Source organism: Saccostrea echinata, unplaced genomic scaffold, assembly GCF_033153115.1.
Source record: "Saccostrea echinata isolate AGI-Se365-2 ecotype Australia unplaced genomic scaffold, CSIRO_AGI_Sech_v1 ptg000051l, whole genome shotgun sequence".
NCBI lineage: Eukaryota > Metazoa > Mollusca > Bivalvia > Ostreida > Ostreidae > Saccostrea > Saccostrea echinata.
In genome coordinates this window covers 4,152,932-4,161,987 of record NW_026889800.1, presented here as the reverse complement: position 1 = coordinate 4,161,987, position 9,056 = coordinate 4,152,932, and positions in this window count along the sequence as shown.

Sequence of the window (9,056 nt, the reverse complement as noted above, 5' to 3'; positions counted from 1 at the left end):
GAGTAAAGGTCAAAATTTGAAGCCCTTCACCGGTACATGGTGACGTCTCTATATGAGTGAAAAATTCTCAAATGGGACGTGAAACAATATACAATCAATCAATCAATAAACATAAAGGGGAAAATTAAATCTTTTTTATGCTAAAATCGTCTATATTCAAAAGGTACGCTTATCTACAGATGATTTCATAAATTTATTGCATTGACTTAGCTTTCAAGGGTATAATTTGGAGTGTTGGACAGGTATACAAGATCGGGATATTGAAAGCGATGTCATTGAAAGCAAATAAAAAAATAGATGTACCCAAATGCATCGACCATGGGAATACAAAGTTGAATACCAGGTCGATAACACATGATCCTTGTAGAAAACACATTCATTTTTTTTTAAATTTAAATATTACAATAAATAAAAAAGGTCAGCTCATTCTGTTGTCTACCCTGTCTATTCAGAAATAAAAATGGTAACACAGAAACACTCAAAAAATAATCATTTTTTATTCTACAAGGAAGAAGGCATTTTTTCATGTACACATATTAACTGCCAAGTTTCATTACACCCCCACTCCCCCTTCCAATACTCCTACAATTATGAGACAAACATTTTTTTTCTTGAAATAGGCATTTTTCTCCATTTGTCATTATATATTACAGGGCTGCACAAGGTACTGAAAAAGGGACAGTGCTTTGAGTGAATGTGTTATCCATGTATCTGCAAATGAAGCAGATCCCACAGTTATTATACTCATGAAGTGTGTGACAACTTCCAAGTTTTTAATGAAAAAACTCCATTTAAATCAGGTACATGTTAAAGTTTGGGCTGCACATTTCTTTATTACAATATTCAAAACTTAATAATTCAGGATCAAGTTCACACAAACTCCCATTCCATGTTTACTTACAGCACCATAATGCTAGATAAATTTGTTACATACTTTAATGTTAAATAGTCAAATTTGATTGTTTTAAAAAACATTTGTTAACAAGTACTATTACCGCACTGCATGCCAAACATTACATCCCAATGGTTGAAAATGCATGACTACGAGTAACAGTATATACTGTAATAAAAATTCTTAGCTGTGCAGAATGTTTGCTTGTTAGTTTCACCTTGATGTTTTCTTTCAAATGCATTCTATAACAAGAAAAATATTACCTGTTTATTTTGGGTAATGTGAAATCGTTACCCCTTGAAAACAATTGCTGACCGAGCTGAACCTCAGTCAGCGATGGTTTTTGTGGAATAACAATTATCCTGATAAACATGTAATATTTTATATTTATATATTATATATATTTATATATATATTATATTTATATTTATATTTACTACTATTTGTAAATGTTAATGACTGTGAAAAACATAAATATTCATAAATTAGTAAAATCAATTTAATGCACTATAAATACACAAAAGGACAAATTTGTATATAATTCTCTACGATTTGATTAGTTTATATAAAGGATGTAAATGGGCATGATATATCATTGTTAATATTCAAGAAGGTGTTCACTGTTTTCTTTGTAGATGCTCCTTTCCATCTGATGTTTTCCAGGTTTTTGTGAAAGGTTTTCTTAAAATTGGCACCATTTAACTACAAATGCTATGCCGGTGCAACTGCTCATGACACTGCGAATTGGCAGAGAAGTTTTTTTTTTTTTTTTTTTTTTTTTTTTTTTTTTTTAATTTGGGACAAGCAATCCGTTTCAAACATTTTACACCTGCAACATATACTTCATGAAAAACTTGAAGGATGCTAAAGGCTACTGAAATTCCAAGCCAGATGAAATTCAGAAGTATTGATACAAAAGTCATATGAAGTTTTCTATTCTTAGTGATGAGTATTTTTAGGATGCCCTCTGATATCATAGGTACAACTGGTCACTGTCCTTTGTTAGATACATATGCAGACAACTTGTTAAGGCAGTGATATATGTAGCTTGAAGTGATGCTTTATTGTTTTCCTCAGATTTATAACCTGGATTGATCTCTGATGCAGTAATTTAAAGCCGTGTCTTTTCACTGTCACAAAGTACTGAAATAAAAATAATTTTGACTAAAATATAGTGATGTACCGATTAATCGATTAAATCGATTATCTAATCTACAAAGTCACCAATTAAAGATAATCGATTATGATTTTGATAATCGATTAATCTAAATATTAGTTGAAAGCAAATTATTCCTTTGATTTTGAGTCATTCTTCTTTTAATTTAACTAAATCTTACATAATAATATCTAATAAATGAATCCAATGATACAAAATATATCAAAAAATGTGCTCTAGAAATCACTACAGAATTTTTAACCACTTAATTCTTCATTAAAAAATGAACATATTTAATAATTGAAATCAATCGATTATTAATCAATTATTGTGTATCCGATTATTCCGATAATCGATTATGAAAAAAAATTCCGATTACCCATCACTATTAAAATACTTTTTTTAAATTCACATCATTAAATTTTTAAGCTACAGAAATTCAAATTAGTTACCTATTGATAAATAGAAATCTTTGATTGATGAGCAAGCCTTGCATTGTCAGATCCTTTTCAGAAAGGGCCACTTACCTTTAATAATGTCAGGACAGGTGAGGCAACTGGCTGGTCTTCATGCTGGAAGTGTGTGTTAACTCTGTAATCTTCTTAAACAAAACCATCCACTGATGTCCTAAGATTGCCAGATGAGCAGACATATACCTGTATTTAAGAATGATTCTGTAACATGACATTAGAATTTTTGCACAGCTTGACGCACAACTGTTGGTAATTTAGGTGCCTGCAAAATATGTTATAAATCCGGCAAATATTTATTTATTTGATACAAATCAGAACAAAATTTGTCCTTTTACAGAACAAATTATTTTCATTATAAGGAAAAGAGAAATGCATATATACTGTGTTAATACATATAACCTGTATTATTGGGTATTTTCATGCCATTTTAATTTTTAAAATATTCACTCTTTCACCCTTGAAAACAATTTTGCCCTTACAGAATTTGATCAGACACATCCGTGTTTAAAAGATAAATGCTGCCTTCTTTGAATTTGTCCCGTTTTAAATTTACCGACTTGTAACAAGGGCAGGATGAGAAAAATAAAACTTAACTGGGGCGAAAATTTCCAGAACAAAGTACCAGTACTTGCCTGCCTGTTGTACTATAACTCCTCCAGCCTTACAATATTCTGTAATCATTGCTTTCATGCGATACCCCCCAGTGGATTGATGGTCTCTTTTCCAAATTATATGCACTTTCTAAAAAGAAGGAATTTGTCAATTTATAAAATTTAGTATTACAAGTTATTAAAGACAGTAAAACAATGTTAACAACATTTATATGCAAATGAACCTCTGTAAAAATCACTTATAAATGACTGACAACTTGTATGGAATATATCGAATACCCTTTTGACATTTGGAAACTCTGTGTTATTATTTTATACATGATTGAGCTGTCACCTGATGTACCTATAATTCTTTTCTATTTTTGATATGCTTTATATGTATTATAAGAGTAAATGTAAGTTCAAGAACTTATTTTGTGACATCAATTTCATTCCTATATTTGAGTTGCCTTTTTGAGGATACAGATTATTCAAAGTCAATGTACATGTAGTCTTAGATGCTGCAGTTCTCTTGTACTTTAGCTATAAAATAAATCTTAATGTACACAATTGTGTAAGATGAAAGAATATTTCAAACACTGAAACAGCCTGAAACTATAACCAAAATATCCTCTATAACATGCTCTCTAAACTGAAGAATATGGTCATATAATTGCAGTCATATGAATTTTGTTCAATGATAAATGCAGAGAGAATTGGTAGACTATATCAAGAAAATCTTATCGTTGGGAAATAAGTGCTTTCAAACATTGAATACTTAAAAAACTGGACCCACTGACACGCAACAGCTAAATTTCTGTTGATAAATGAAGCGTATTCTGAACAAATTATTTACCCAAACAAAGGTGATGCAGTCACAAGATGACGTTCGTACCCATCTGACACTTACACTACTCCTCCTTAATCAGCTGGTAATAACATCATTATCCTCGAATTCAAGAAAAAAATCTGTTAATAAATTACTTTGAATGATGATTACAAAACTATTTTATTGAGATATAATATAACACACTTCTATTTTCCCCAAGAATACACAAAAAACAGGTGACATTCTCTGACTTGTTTACCTTTACTTCGATCGAAATTCTCCTCCTGGTTTCTCGCACCCAAGCTTTTATGACACTCAATTAATCCATCGTAAGTCGGAGAACCCTTCGGCTTTGTACAACTGCTTAAACTTTCCTTGTACGCTTTGTGTAAACCATAAACATGCTTAACCCAATACAGATCTCCATGTGTGAGGTATCCGGAAGTTAATATTATCGAAAAATCTCGCGAGTCACGCGACGAGACTTACAGACCCTATAGGCTTCAAAGGGTTTTATCACTGGGTGATTTCATCCAGGCCTTTGAATATACCAAAACATTATGTGTAATTCTTACCCCCAGTGAAGAACTGAACTTGATCTATATGAACATTATTGAAATGGCTACACGCTACCCAGGGAAAGGCTTCTATGAATATCATCGGTAGTTCAACCTGATAGCAGCATCACATTTGGAGTTTAATAACATCCTTGTGGACTGGTCAGTTCGAAACAATACTTTGTTCTGTAACATATTGTTATACTTGTTCTTTTTACAACAGCACATTGCATTTTCCAGGATTTTGCTCACTTTCTAAGACATCATTGGACAGGAAACAAAGCAATAAGGAAGTTGATTCCTATGGTAGGAAACGACATTTTAGTTTTGGAAGAGAGACCTGCAAAAGTTTTAATGGTGCAAAAGGATACCTGCTGGCTCCTTGTAAGAATACACACATTTGCATCGAATACAAAGGAGAACACTCCAGATTAAACTGTGACAGTTAAAAAAACTCCCAATGGCCCCAATCAGTGGCCTCGACTCAACCAAAAATAAGTAGTAATCTCAACTCTGAGATCACCACACCTGTTAATATTGACGTACCTGTTGTCTGATCATCCATACAAAACTTTCACAAACTATTCATTATATAGCTTGAAATAGGGTTGCCATACAGGTACCCAGAACATTCCAGATAAGTCTTTTGAAAGCAAGAATTTAAGATCAGCAGTGTTACATTCAGACATTGTTACAGAGTTAATTCAAGTGGAAGTGAGTAAAGGATATCTTTATGGACCTTTTGACCAGACTCCTTTTTCCCATATCGTATTAACCCCATTGGAGTGGCAGAAAGAACTATTCCAAGAAAAAACGTTCAATTATAGACATGCCAGCACCTAATAATGATGATGTGCATCATAGTTTGTTTGTGCTGATAGACAAAGAGGAGTTCTCTCTTGGTTATGTAAACCTTGATGATCTATTCAGATGATTAAAAAGTTGGGGAAAGGAGCTTTACTGATAAAAACAGACATCACAGATGCATTCAAAATAATGCCCATTTATCACAAACTGTGGCTTACCACGGTGTGAAATGGAACAACCAGTATTATTTCTTCAAAGGATTAGTTTTTGGTAGCCGTTTTAGCCCAGAGATTTTTGATTACTTATCGTCAGCAGTTCGCTAGATTGCAGAGAACAAATACATCTTCAATATTTTGCAACTACTGTTACGATTTCCTAGTTACCGTTCCAAAAACAACAATGCGAAAAATGAAAAAATGCATAGGTACAAAGAGGAAACTACTCAGTCTAATAGAACACCTGAATCTCGATTGTCGAGTCATCCTTCCAGGGCGTTCTTTCATTTCCCGTTTAATATCAGTATCTACCTTCGTTAAAATGTTGCATCATCATATACATCTAACCAGCATGTGTAGAGCTGCGCAGGTAGGTTAAGGCTTCCCGTAGAATATCACAGTGCACTCTGTGCCTTCACATCTCTGAACTACCAAAATATGACGTCATAATGGAAAATGACGTCAAGTCACTGCAAACTTGAGGTGTTATGACGGGGAGAGTGTCATGAACTTTACACTTTATTTCAAACTGCTTGTAAAATGCTAGATAGCTATTGCAAAATTCACTGGTCGTTAGAGGTTTTTTAAGTCTTATATGTCCGAATATTTTAAAATTACACCGCTAACCTACCCTTGATTGAAATTCAGCATGTTCAAAATGCTTATGAAAAATGTACTTTTGAAATGTACTCTGTTTTATACCCGTGGTTGGAGGTAGAATTTATTTTGTGTGTATAAAAGAGTCTGGCGCAGGTGATTAATGAGGATTAATCTGAGAATTTTTGTGGAAATCTGTAAGAAGTTGTTCTCTAACTAAATCTTGCTTGGGTGTTGGCTTTGTTTTAATACAGATTACGATATTGTGTGGAAAATACCCTCAAATTTGTAGGTAAGTTCAATTTCTCAGGAAATATTTTGTACCCAAGTAATACTCTGACTTTTCCCAATTCGGATACACAAGGATACGATGAGTTTATTTATATAACAAAATGTTAATAATCATTGTGTTAAACCGAATCGATTTATATGAAACACTTCAAAAAAATATAAATGACCGTCACGTGATCAACAAAGTCATGTGATATCATAACAAATATGTTAATATATAGCCAAGGAAACCCTCAATATAAATTGGAAGTACTAAAGTTCAATACTTATAAATTAAAACCAAAACCGAATTCGCAATGACATATTATGTTTTGAACGCATTTTAAAGCTTCGGGAAGCCTTAACATAGCTGCGTGATCTTTCGATGTGGGAAAAGTTTCTGCCTTCATGGGATGATATATCTTTTTTCATCAATGACAAGATTACATAAGCTGCAGATATGCAGTTGTATACAGATGTACAGATGCACATTTGTTTCGTTTGGAGGATTCTACCAAAACAAATGGTCCCAAGGTCATTTTGCACCTGAAATGAAACCTTCAAACCTTTGCACCTTCTGAAAGAGCAAACTTCCTTGGCTTTCATTGAACTATATCCTATCATTATGGCTTGTTTTCTGTGTGGCATAGCCGGGAAAGAAAAATAATTATATTATGAAGTTGATGACAACTTTGACTTTTCATGCAGCAAGTAATCATTATGTCATCCATGCAAAACACATTGCAGGCATGTGTCCCAGACTCTATTTCTCGTTATCAGATGGAAATTTCGAATCCTAGCCCCACACTCAAATTCAGAGCCCATTCCCTGCCTGGATCATTCCAAGATGTTGAGGGATGGGCACGAATTACAGAGACTATATATGGGACGCGTCGCTATGGGTCGGTCTACCATGCAGACGTACAGTTCAGCTTTACAGACCTTTATTTCATTCATACGTATGAATGGAGTAATTTTTTGGATGATAGCTTGCCAACTGTAAATGAAACTGTACTTGTTTACTTTGTAACTCATTGTAAATCTGTGTTGAAATGTACTTAGCTGGAATTCGTTTTCATTATGTTACACCAGGTTACGGAGATATTTTACAGAACTGCGACTAATTACAATATGTATTACGAGGTATTAAAAGATCTCAAACTAATGTCCGTATCAAACGTTTGCCTATTACTGTGTACATTTTAGAACAACTGTTTCATCTGTTAGTTAAAGGATTTTCCTTTTTGTACATCTCATGTTAATGTGTATATTTTCCTGTGCATCTTTTTTTTTTTTTTTTTTTTTTTTTTTTTTTTTTTTTTTTTTTTGAAGAAATTACTTGTTAGAAAGTTCAGCTCTTGAGACTTTTACAAATTTGTGACGTTTTTATTCAACCTGACAGAAATGCTTTTGTTTTGGGATTAAAATCTTCTAAGACAGATGCTTTCTGTTTACAATTACAATTTATGAAAATTATCATTTGAAATCCTTACATATTATGATGTCATATCTAGAAATTCGGAAGTCCCTGACATTTTTGTTAAACTAACCTCTGTTTGAAGACAGTGAATTTAATTTAGATATTTGGAACAAAATGCTTAAAAAGGAATATTTCAGCCCTGAAAAACAGCCTGCTTCAGAAAAAATGATATATGTGTACAAATATTAACCAGAAGTCTCTGACGAGACTGTAGCTCTCCTGGTTTGTATTTAAAACAAAAGAAGACAAAAGTAGCACTTCGACTTGAAACTTTGCAGTAGCAATTGATAGAATGATGATCCTTGGTTTAGTTTTTTTTGTGGGAATGATCTATTGCAATCAGACTAAAACTTTAGGAGAGGTAGGTTTTTGAGTTTTTTTTTTTTAATTTCGATTTTATTAAACATGGCAACATCATTCATCAAAATCAAAAACCGATAAAGACAATTATGTATCTCAGTGTACTCTACTTACATGCCAAATTCTATTAAAATCAGACCTAAATGTAGGCCGGGTAGTGTTCTGAAATATTTCACAGAAATTTCTATTTTTAGTCCATGGCTACACTTCACCAACATCGAAAACAGTAAACAGAATTATGTAGAGTAATCTACTTGTGTGTCATCTTATATTGAAATCAGACCAAAACTTTAGGAGTATTTCACAGAAATTTCTATTTTTAGTAACCATTTCAACACATTCATTGCAATCAAAAACCAATACACAGAATCATGTATCTTAGTGTAGGAGAAGCGTTTAGAAAGTATTTCACGGAAATTTCTATTTTTAGTAACAATGCCAACACCGTTCATCGAAATCAAAAACTGATATTCAGAATTATGTATCTTAGTGTAGTCTACTTGTGTGCCAAGCTATATTGAATTCAAACCAAAACTATTGGATGAGTAGCATTTTGAAAAAAATGCTTATAGGCGTACGGACGGACGACGGACACCTTACTATCGCAAAAGATCTTCTGGTCTCTGACCAGTAGAGCTAAAAATTTGGTTTTTGAATGTGATGTTTGGCAATATACGGGATGCTATATGTACCTTTCTGTCATTTAAAATACAATGGAAACACATTGATGTTGGACGTGATATAAAATTATTTATTACTGTATTCAGTTATAAAACAAAACTCCTTGTATATAACACTCCTGCTAAGAGACCTGTCCTGTACGGAAGCAT